The sequence below is a fragment of the Styela clava genome, chromosome 3 (genome assembly GCF_964204865.1).
Source record: "Styela clava chromosome 3, kaStyClav1.hap1.2, whole genome shotgun sequence".
NCBI lineage: Eukaryota > Metazoa > Chordata > Ascidiacea > Stolidobranchia > Styelidae > Styela > Styela clava.
In genome coordinates, this window is record NC_135252.1 from 10,683,001 (window position 1) to 10,695,217 (window position 12,217).

Consider the following 12,217-nt stretch of genomic DNA (forward strand, 5'->3'; position numbering starts at 1 on the left):
ACCCCCAAAATCCGGCACACTTTACTAGCCACCCACAACCTGCAAAACAGGCCGAAAACGACTCACGACAGGCATTCCGAATGACCACAAACAATTCCACATGCGCACACTACATGAACAACACCGATGACAGGCTGACAGCCAACTCCACGACAAAACCAGAAACACAACACCAAATGAACTCCAATGGCACTGCACTCAAATAACAACATCAGCCCACTGTCCAGCACAAAAACATCCAACAGTCACAAAAACAAACATCCCCGATAACCCACCGGAGACCAGAGGCACTCCCACAGACACAAAACACCCCTAAACATCGAAAATCCAACCGAAACAACCACAGCTGCACCGCTACAAACCACAGAACAGGCCAACAGGACACCCAAAGCTGCTAGCTTCACAGTGGTAAAAGGACAGACCGACAGTGTCACAGTGCCCCCAGTGTCTCCAATGCCAAAAATACAAAATACAGCAATAATATTACATGACATCGTTCAAAAGACAAAACAAGGGTCGTCACATGTAGATAACGTTGTTCAATGTTACATTCACGTGAACGTTCGAACAGGACCAATTAGAATTGATTTTACATGTGATACGTTCGCTAACAATGTTAGCGGAAAACAACGAAACAAACAAAATAACGCATTCATCTTCAGTAAGTAGGCTAGCGTTGAGCTAAACAGCAATAATAGTAACGAGAACATGTTCGTGTTTTATACTGGATGGCTGAACGCCAAAGCGGGACTTTTGGTTGACTTGTCGGGACAGGACGCTAAAAAGCGGGACTCGCAGTTAAGAAATTTATCTATGCTTAACCGAACGTGTGCAAATTTAGGAGAGTAAATGATTTCCAATTTATTTGAGCATATGTTTTTATTTTGGAATAGCGGTTCGTACATATGCAAAAAAGGAAGGTAAATATCTGCTCAAAGAAATGGAAAATCAGAGTTAATTTCCTGATAACAGAGCTGTGCGCGAATACAAGGTGCCTTCCAGGATGTGATGAATATGTACGTATGTTACTCGTGTAGCTTGGGATTCAGTGGCAATATAAAACCGAATGAAACTGACCATCATCGAACTAGCGGATAGAGATTTCTATACTCGCCGACGTCAAATCGGTCTGGTATATAAAACAATAGAAAGTTGTGATTTTATAACATAACTTTAGTTTGAATGTAGATTGCTGTAGATCACAATAGAATTTAAAATATTCCACCATTTTATTTGAAAGTTCCGTAGAAAATATCAGCCTTGTCTATTACAGCTATTTTTGTACTAATTTTTGATTACTGCAATTGGAATACATGAGAAGACAGTATAATCGCTGGATTCCATTATCTTTGCACCACGTACATTTGCAACCGCAGATTTTAGCACCCACATACATACTGCACCCATGAACATTTGAACCCATGGACATTTGCACTCACAGACATTTTTTTCCCATGCACTTTTGAACCCAATGGGCATTTGCATCCAGTACATTTGAACCCACGTACTTTTTCATCAGCGTACATTTGCTCCAACGCACAATTGAACCCGCGTACATTTTCACTCATGAACATTTGCCCCCACGGATATTTGCATCTATGGACACTTGCACCCATGGAATTTTGCACCCGTAAACATTTACACTCATTGATACCAGTTTTTAAAGTAAAAAAGGTTCTATTGCCATTTATGCCGAAATAGGGACATCCCAATGTTATACATTGTAATAAAAACGAACCCACCACAAACCCGAACGTACAAATGTATGTGGGTGCATATATCCGCGGGTGGAAATTTCGTGGGTGTAAATGTCTGTGGGTTCAAATGTTCGTGTGTGTAAAGTACAAATGTACGTGGGTGCAAACGTCCATGGGTGCAAATGTTCGTGTGTGTAAAGTACAAATGTACGTGGGTGCAAACGTCCATGGGTGCAAATGTCCGTGTGTGCAAATATCCGCGTGTGCAAACATATATATACAAGTAGTAAAATCTATGGGTGCTAATATCGGTTGGTGCAAAAGTATACAGGTGCAAATATCCTGGGTGCAGATAACGGGTTCAAATGTGCTGTCACCTAATCATTGAGTTATTTGATTCTTTCTGAAATTTCCTAAACGCAACCAAAAACTAACAAGTAGCATGCGGAAACGAGGCAATGTTACAACCATTCCAGAAAATCTGTTTGTGCTACTTCTACCACCTCTACCGTTACGTCGCTTTTCCCAAGTGGAAATAGAGATTTTCCAAAAAATTCTAAAGATTTTCTTGGTTCATTGGTTTAGATTGGCATGTTTTTCCAACTTTATATATTGCATATTGTTTATTACTCACAATCGGCTACTCAATTGCTAGTTGTGACCGATCTTTCTCAGAGTTGAAACAGATGAAAAATATTCGAGGTCTTCGATGTAAAATTTCAAATTAGCGCCTGTCAAGTTTATCTTTGATTAGCATCGAAAAAAAATTTCTGAAGAGCTAGGTGAAAAGGCTATCGTTCAGACATTTGTTACCAGCAAAATAGCGATTGGACATAGAAATAAGTGACTTGCTTTTTGTTAATAAATGAGTTTGATCTTATACATGTGAGTTTGTTGCTTAGTTTGATTATTTATTCAATGAAACAAACGTTTCTATCTTACTTGACTTTTAATTTATTTATTCTCATGTATAACGACATCTATAATATTTTTATCCCCCGAATTATTTTTGAAGTTAGGTATAAGGGGCGGCATTATCAGAAACTCGCCCCGGGCAGCAGAAAAGTTTGGCACGCCTGTGGTTTCAGGATAAAAATATCGAGTGCATTCCATGTTCATCACCCTACAATCCCTATTTTGAGTACCCGGACTTACGTTTGTAACAATATATAGGATGGCGTAATTATAAATGTAACGTGGCCTAAATACATAATAATCTCTATAAATCTACGTTATATAAGTTTACTGAAGTTGAACAAGACTATTCCCGTTGTATAACTGTTCACCATTCATCTCATTATCTTTTAAAACGTAGTGACCACAATGACATACTACTACGGCGTAGCTCCACAACGTGAAATTTCAATGATAAAAACACAGCACTTGGAAAATGTCATATATTCATAAGAAAGAAAACCATTTTTAACAATTACTTAGATTCTTGACAAAAAGAAATAGTGGCATATCATTTACTTTATAGAAACGGTAGTCTGCTTTCTTCGACAAAAGCTGGTCCTGTGGTTAAAGAGAAAGGCCCCTTTTCACAACAACAAGAATATACCCCAATTCAATAAAACGACCCATAGGTTCACATCGTGCCAATAATCGTTACTTAGAATTTCAACCCTCTATTGGCATTTCTGTTCATACGTCCCCGACATTGAGTATAATCGCTCCAAGTCTAAAAGGAAATGATGCGTGGGTTCGACAAGTGGTTTTCGTTAGTTCCTGTTCTTGTGCCTTTTCGGTTCCGCTAACAACCTAATTTACATACTAAATATTGAATATTCAGCACGCAGTCTTGCCTGTGAGAGGTTTAGGATATATTATGTTATAAATAAAGTAATATACATTATTTCGTGTAATAAATAAAAAATGGTGCTCAGAATTTGTAATTTCACACAATAAACTGCTTCGGATTTGAATTTGGTATCGATATGGTTTTATTAATTTGCGTTTTGATCCTTGATATTGTCTTGATAAAAAAACTTTTACATATAATCAGATATAGCGTGTCGAACCAGAACGATTTAAGTTTAATCCTGGTTTTGTAACAAATTAACCAATAATTTGGATAATGGAAGTCAAATTCTATATAATAATTGACGTAATCGAAATATTGAAGAGATCTTTCTAGTCTTTCTCGTGTATGTGAAAATGGATATTTTCCCATGTCGGGTGACCCATAAACAACCGAAATATTGAAGAGATCTTTCTAGATCATTCGAAATATTGAGTCTAGATCTTTCTCGTGTATGAGAAAATGGATATTTCCCATGTCAGGTAACCTATAAACAAGTGTAATTATTGTAAGAAGGGTACCGAACATTCTAGATATGAGCAAAAATTGCTCCGTGGGAAACGAGATTTTTGGATAATAAAGAAAGGTACCGTTTTTGGCGAGCGAGATGAAAAAGATGTTACCATTTAAATAAGACATTTGATCGTGGTTTGCCCGGCTTTTCTATTTCAATTCGTTCGATACAACAATGCTGATTCATCACCGACTTGGTTTTCACGATTGAATGACCGTGTTTTACATGAATAATCAGTGTAAGAACGGTCTCGAATAATCGAGAAAATTGTGTATCCCTTTAAATGCGATCTCAAACATTTCAAGCGATCGTCATCCTTATCGTCAAATATCAATAATTCTGATGATCGCTACGCTACTGTTATGAATAATAACTTGAAATTATTCATCACCAGAAGTCGTCTCACTGATGACGCCGAATATCGAGATTATTATGGATTATACTTAACAACCGTAAGTAAGTCTTTATATCTTATTACTTAGTATTGTTTTGTACGTTTTTTAATTTTGTCTTACTGTCATACTTATTGTAATTATGTACCTGTTATTGTTTTGGTGGTTTAATTTTGTTATGGTAATTAATTAATGGATAGATTTCGTTATTACTAAAATGCCCTTGAAAGTAAATTCAGTGATTGAATGAGCTCCACGCTCGACTTAACAAAAATTAGACGAAATACGTTATATTCTCCGAAAAAGCCCGAAGCTGGCATAACAAAACAAAAAAAAATGCGCTACTTCAACCCGACATGGGGCAAATATAGACCAACTAGGTTGCAAAATTGCATCAATGCGCTATTTCAGCTTGACATGGGGCAAATATAGACCAACTAGGTCGCAAAATTGCAACAATGCGCTATTTCAACCCGACATGGGTAAATACAGACCAACTAGGTCAAAAATTGTAACAATGCGCCCAGAGGCACCCATGAGGATGACCAAATGGGGTCTGAAGGATCTTTTTCAGATGAAAAAGTCAAGCTGGTAACGCGCAAACATTGACACGTAACAGAGAAAGAAGCTCAGTCGAGCAGCCAACTAGGCTTATGATTTGATCTAAACACCAAGAAAATATTCAAGTGCCCAATTTCCACCAAATGAAGTGGCAATTTTTCGTCAATTCAACGTCTATTTTTCGCCAGTTTTTCGATTTATTTTTTCGTTGGTTTACTGTGTCATACGTAATCAAGAAAATATTGCAGTACTAATTTTCCACCATTTTTATGTCTCATTCTCGCCATTTTTGTTCGACCGACTTTCAGTGTCTTATATATTTTTGCCGTAGTTTTCTCGTAATTTTCAGTGTCTTATATATATATTCGCCTAATTTTTAATGTTTCATTCTTGCCCATTTTATTGCAGTGCCCACTTCCCCGCCACCGTAATTTCTCCATTTTTTGCCTATTTGTTGTTCAAAATACAGTCCGGTTAGTATAAACAAATTTTTCTCACAATCCCTCTAATTGCTCACAACGCAACCTTCTGATCTGATCTAAATCTTTCTGCAGTTTATTGAATTTATGAGATTAATAGGAAATATCACGGTACCGATGTCTCAAAATTAATTTTATTGTTGCATTCTTTTATTGGTTTTACAACGCTCGTCTATTTGTTGTATTTTTCAAATTTCATGACAAATTATTGTGTTTTACATCTAAATCTTCCCCCCCCCCATTGCAAATGGTGCAGACAATTAAATGTAGAATGAGTAGTAACAATACTAGTTGCAATCACTGAAACGTAAAGACCTACCTAGTTGCAATCACTGAAACGTAACGACCTACCAAAAAGCCTTATGTTTAATAAGGTTTAACACTGATAACGTAAACCTACAATACAGTCATATTGTAAGATTTTTTTTGTTTTTGGGAATCAATAAACCATCTTTTCTTCATTTTTTAAAGTCATTATCGCCTAATTTATCTAATAGTAAATCGTACATTAAACAAGTGCTCACAATTTTGAAAGTCGTGTAGGTGTGAAGAAGGTATAATAATACCATTACTGTTTCACTGAATTGCACAATTCAAATGCCTTTCACAATACAAATGTCTCATCCTTATAATTTGAAAAGACCCCAAGTCAGAATCATAATAAATGGGGCTACAATGAGTTCTTAAGTTGTATGTTTTTAATTCTTGCATGTATAATTAGTGCTCAAATTTCATGTTTTTCTTCTTGTATATAAATCTTTCAATTGCCATTTTAAATAACCAAAATTAAGGAATTTGTCTTGTCGTTTCTGAGTCTTATGTCTTATTGATTAATTACACTCGACCATTTTTTCTTGCTCTTCGTAGTGGATGTTTTGCTCTTCATCCGACAGTTTTCAAACAAATTACTTTGACATTTCAAATTGCCATCTTCAAAAGTTACGAGATTTGATTAATGACATGATAATTTCGATTTCATTCTTATATTTCTACAATTATCGGTTAATTTTTAATATGTGCTTTTAAAATATTTCACTTGTGGTGCCAGGAATGTGTAACAAATTAACCAATAATTTGGATAATGGAAGTCAAATTCTATATAATAATTGACGTAATCGAAATATTGAAGAGATCTTTCTAGTCTTTCTCGTGTATGAGAAAATGGATATTTTCCCATGTCGGGTGACCCATAAACAACCGAAATATTGAAGAGATCTTTCTAGATCATTCGAAATATTGAGTCTAGATCTTTCTCGTGTATGAGAAAATGGATATTTCCCATGTCAGGTAACCTATAAACAAGTGTAATTATTGTAAGAAGGGTACCGAACATTCTAGATATGAGCAAAAATTGCTCCGTGGGAAACGAGATTTTTGGATAAAAAAGAAAGGTACCGTTTTTGGCGAGCGAGATGAAAAAGATGTTACCATTTAAATAAGACATTTGATCGTGGTTTGCCCGTCTTTTCTATTTCAATTCGTTCGATACAACAATGCTGATTCATCACCGACTTGGTTTTCACGATTGTGAGTGTGTTTTATTGTAAGTAAATTTATTGTGATATATTATCCGTGGAAATAAAAATCTTTACAGGCAAATTGGTCAGATCCTTACTGTTATATAAAATTAACAGATATCTCAATTTGAACACGTAACCTACTATATATTCTGTTTTTGGAGTCAGATACTTGTCTATTTCGCTTAATAAGAAAGCAAAGTCAGTCAGAAGTTACAGTTTATAGCCTTCTTTAGATAGAAGGTGACGAGCGCTCATATTGAATAGGGCAGATGAGACACGTGATTCAAAGAACTGACCTCGTCAGTGAGTAATAATGAAAAGAAAATGAATTGTCCGAGCTGCGTTAGAACTATTTGTTTTGTCTTGTAATAATTCACGAAAAACTCTAAAAAATATTTCTATCAAATTTTATTTTTAAACACACTCTCAATTATTTCTCCATATTCAGTATACGTTACACTATGCGTAGGCGTAATAATCTAATTCTCCGTGCCTGGTTGCAGCGCAAAAGCTGCAAACCACTTTCTCGTCGATTCATTTTTGGTGGTTTTGCGATATGCGATACAAAATTCCCAGTTTTAGTTTCTCGTGAACAGTCCAGAAAAGTCGGTTGCTATGCGAATGCCTTCATCTATATAGCATATGTTCCCAAACTGGGGTTACATTTCAACTTTTTAGTGGGCACACGAGATGGAGTATAACTATCAATTGATCTTAGCATAACTCCTATTCTGCTTTAAAATATTTAACACCTGATGTTAATGATTTTCAGACCTTAGTTTAGCAACAATTTCTGAGCTGTACTGAAAAAATATTTTCTTGTCCCTCTTGTCATACGTATTGTCGAATAGTCTCACTTTTTTGTAACAATTGAAAGTAAGCTTGATTGCTTGAAACTGATTATTACTTTCTATTTCCTTATTAGGCTACTTTATAAAATTTTGACAATATAATTGTTTGCTCGAGTTTCAGTTACGGTTTTTAGTACAACAAAAGTGATATATTGCATGGGCTGAATTTCTTTATGGTATTTACATACAGGGGATTTCACAAAATTACAGTTAGCATCCGACGATCCGACGTTGGCTATTCAGTCAGGTGTAAACGTGCTCATTTTTGTGTTTGCTTTAGCATAAATTTGTCATAATTACTAAAGTATTATCTAAATTACAGTGACATTTATTTATCTGAATTGAACCGCATTAAAGTGTCAAGTATTCTGAAAATAAATCGTACATGAAAATTGTGTAATGAAATAAAGTACGTGAAGTCTGGGTAATGAAACAAAACAGACAGGCTATACACATCGTTTTCTGTGTATGAACATTGGAGAAATTATCACAAAATCATATATGACCATGCATGACTAAAAACTGTTTTGGTAACTTGTATTTGTTTTTATAAAATTAGGTATTGTGGTTGACCCTTTTTTTCCGCTGTATACAATCGACTTTTTGTACCATTTTATAATATGTAATGACCAGTTAACCAAACGTACAAGGAACACCCCCAATATCTCTTTAAAAAGCTTATTTTCGCGTCTTCCTACTAAAACGCGCCCAAATGACGTAGGCGCAAACCGTTCGACCCTACGCCGGTAAGAAGAGAGAAATTTCAAAAAATTTTGAGAGAACGTTTCACACTCTTATCGCTTCGATGAACACGTGTTACAAAGAAACGAAATTCCAAGCGCTCTTCTGAAAGAGCGTTACGTCACCTTTGCAGAAAAACCAGACTCAGCTTCGCAAGCGAAGCGAAACGCGATATAATCAATGATATGTGAGAGCATGTCCACGATAGTTGTCTGGAATCTTTGTTTGTTTATTATGTGCGCGAAATTGTTTCCCGCTCGTTCAAATGACTTATTTTTGAAGTAATGACAAATACTTTCGTGTATCTCTAAGCCAGGGTCACCAAACTTTTTTGACCGCGGGCCGGGTATGACTCAAATTGTGTTGAAACGGGCCGGATGAATATTTTTGTCAATGCAATATAATAAATTCACAAATGTTGGGAATATCGCAGAATATAGATCGAGAACATCCTAGGAAAAAAATTAACAAGATTTCTATATCTAGAAAATTATCCTGAGTCTAGCTGTTATCAAAACGTTGCCGTCATGAATTAGAAATGTTACAAATCCGCGGCAAAAAATGTACGCATCACGTCTGCTCGTAAATATATACTACTACGGTCTGCTAAGTACCGTTACGCCGAGTTGAAATACCTCTCATAAAAACGACTACCTGCTGTAGCTTGGAATTCTATGAAATTTTGACATAATTTAGATAAAATAAACAACTATTATCTGGTATTTGATTTTTTTCATTAGCGCATAAATTTCCCAACATTCGACGCTTTTAAAAATTACGCTCCAGTTATACCTAGTGCAAATTAATGATATTGTCTATGGACACCAATAAAATGTATGTGGACGTGTGTATTTCTTTCCTAACTTGATACAATTTTTATGAAGTTCCTACAATCAGCACATCGTTAATTATTACCCACAATGAACCACTGTCAAACTATCATGCACAACTCCAGCGTTTATTTGCGACGATCTTTCGGCGGTGTCAAAATTCTGAAATAGTCTCAATATACCATAGATGTGACGCACAACGAAAGATTAGTGATTGATATGTGTTATTTTTCCATATTTAGTTCAGTTCTTATAAAAAAGGAATACAATCATTATGGAAAAAATTGGCCTGTCGGGCGGTACTAAAATTCCGATATCTCCGTTATTTCTTGACCGTTTATTATAAACTTGGTATTGTTTTCTATTTTTACTCAGATCTTTCCACTGGAGCAGTTATTATTTAAATCGGATGAACTTCAATTTTTTTGTAACATACCTACATGAATATCCGCATTAAAACAGTACAAAAGTTAGTGTGGCGTTTGAAATTGGAGCAGTACGCGAGGGATCACAGTACTGCACAAAATGCACATTCGACGTTTATTTTAGCACAAAAAACAAACAGTTTCGTCGAAAGCACGCGCCACGAGTGTAGAAGTGTATCGCAGAAAACGTTACGTACTGGTAGCATTCAAAGTCGCAAAAACGAAGTTTTGTTTACAACCACGACTGAAAATTTGTCAGGGTGACGAAAGTGTCTGAGCGGACGCGGAAAGGCCTATTATTACGTCACTTTTTGCACCTTGCCGATTGGCCAATGTTACGAAAAAAACAAAGACGACAATGCTCGTGAAAATCTCCCTTAGAAAGAAAAAAATTTAGCCATTTTTATGTGTTATTGCGGACCGGATAAAATGACGTCGCGGGCCGGATAAAATGACGTCGCGGGCCGGATCCGGCCCGCGGGCCGTAGTTTGGTGACCCCTGCTCTAAGCTTTGAAATACCTACACAAATAAAATTCACTTAGTAGTAAAATAAAAAATTTACAAAAAAAAAATGTTGACAGATCAAGCACGGATCATAGTTGGATGCTCAAAATGATTTAGTTAGTGCGGAATACTTCACAAAACATGAACATACACGTGAAATAGTCCGAAAATAACTATTATGACCAAGGATGGTAGTACGAATATATTCGTCATACGGAACAAAAGAGTTGGTATGCCAACTGTAATTTTGTGAAATCCCCTGTATGTAAATACCATAAAGGAATGCAGCCCATGCAATATATCACTTTTGTTGTACTAAAAACCGTAACTGAAACTCGAGCGAACAATTATATAATGATGGAATAGAAAGTACTAATCAATTTCAAGCAATCAAGCTTACTTTCAATTGTTACAAAAAAGTGAGACTATTCGATAATACGTAAAAAAAGAGGGACAAGGAAATATTTTTTTAGTACAGCTCAGAAATTGTTGCTAAACTAAAGTCTGAAAATCATTAACATCAGGTGTTAAATATTTTAATTCACGGAAAACTCTAACCAATATTTTTATCAAATTTTAGTTTTAAACACACTCCCAATTATTTCTCTATATTCAGTATACGTTACACTATGCGTAGGCGTGTTAATCGAATGCTTCACGCCTGGTTGCAGCACAAAAGCTGCAAACCACATTCCCGTCGTTTCATTTTCGTTGTGGTTTGTGCTATACAACATTCTTAGTTTTAGTTCCTCGTAAACAATATACGGAGTTTATCTAGTCGAGTTGATTGAATTATTAGGTGGAGTAAAAGAATCAATTGATCTTTGCATAACCCATTTTCTGCTTTTATATAAGACGAAACAAATATGTGTAAAACCAATGCTTTTTAGACGATAGAGAACGGACCGACGTATACAATTCTGTATTAGGATTTAAACAATAGTTTCTTGACCTGTAGTGCACACACCACTTAGAACTTCGAGAACTGTTCCTATGCGATTCGAGAATGATGTTGTTATTCAAGCTTGGTTAAAATATATACAATGCCTTTAACGACAGAGCAAAGTGGAAACGACAGAAAAGTAATTAAGCTTCAACATGCTTTGACAGAGACACAGCAAATACTCATGTAATTACTTATCGATTTTAATCGGTAAGTATGTTGATGGTATTTGTCTGTCTGTATGTCTGTTAGATGCACGCGATATCTCACGAAGGCGTGGTTGAACCTTGGAATCATATCTCGGACCAGGAGCCTATTGATTTTGGATGAATTATGTCGTATAATAGACCTTATTCATTAAAAACCCATCCTACGCGCAAAAAATAAAAGTGATGTAAAAAATTTTTTTTTAACATTAGCTCTTATGGGAAATGTGATCACCAGAGCAGAAATTTGCATTTTTTGTAATTTTCTAGATATCTTTCATTGTATACGTGAGCAGTTTTGAGGATAGAATATTTTTTACATCTTTTTTGATATTTTTATCATGATAAACATGGCCAAGATTTCTGATAATCGTTCATTAAAATTTTAATGAGCGCGGTGTTTCCGATGACGTCATTCTCACTAGACCATGAAATTCTGCCAACGCGCCGTGCTCTGTGGAGTATGCGCTGCAAATGCGGCCCTAATGTCGCTTTGGGTCCGTGTCCGTCCGGTACTGGAAGCGTTTAACATTGACAATCTATAACCCGTACCATTTCTATCACGTTTGTTTACTGGTTTTACGCATTTATACCTGTACAGCTAGCAATCATTTACTGAAGGCATGCTGACGTGTTATTTAAACTACCGGTACCGTACCAAGGCTGCAAGAGGTGAAAACTAAATTATTTAGTAAATACTGAAATAGGCCTACGAACAAAAATGTTGGCCATCTTGCCAATAGGCAGGACAA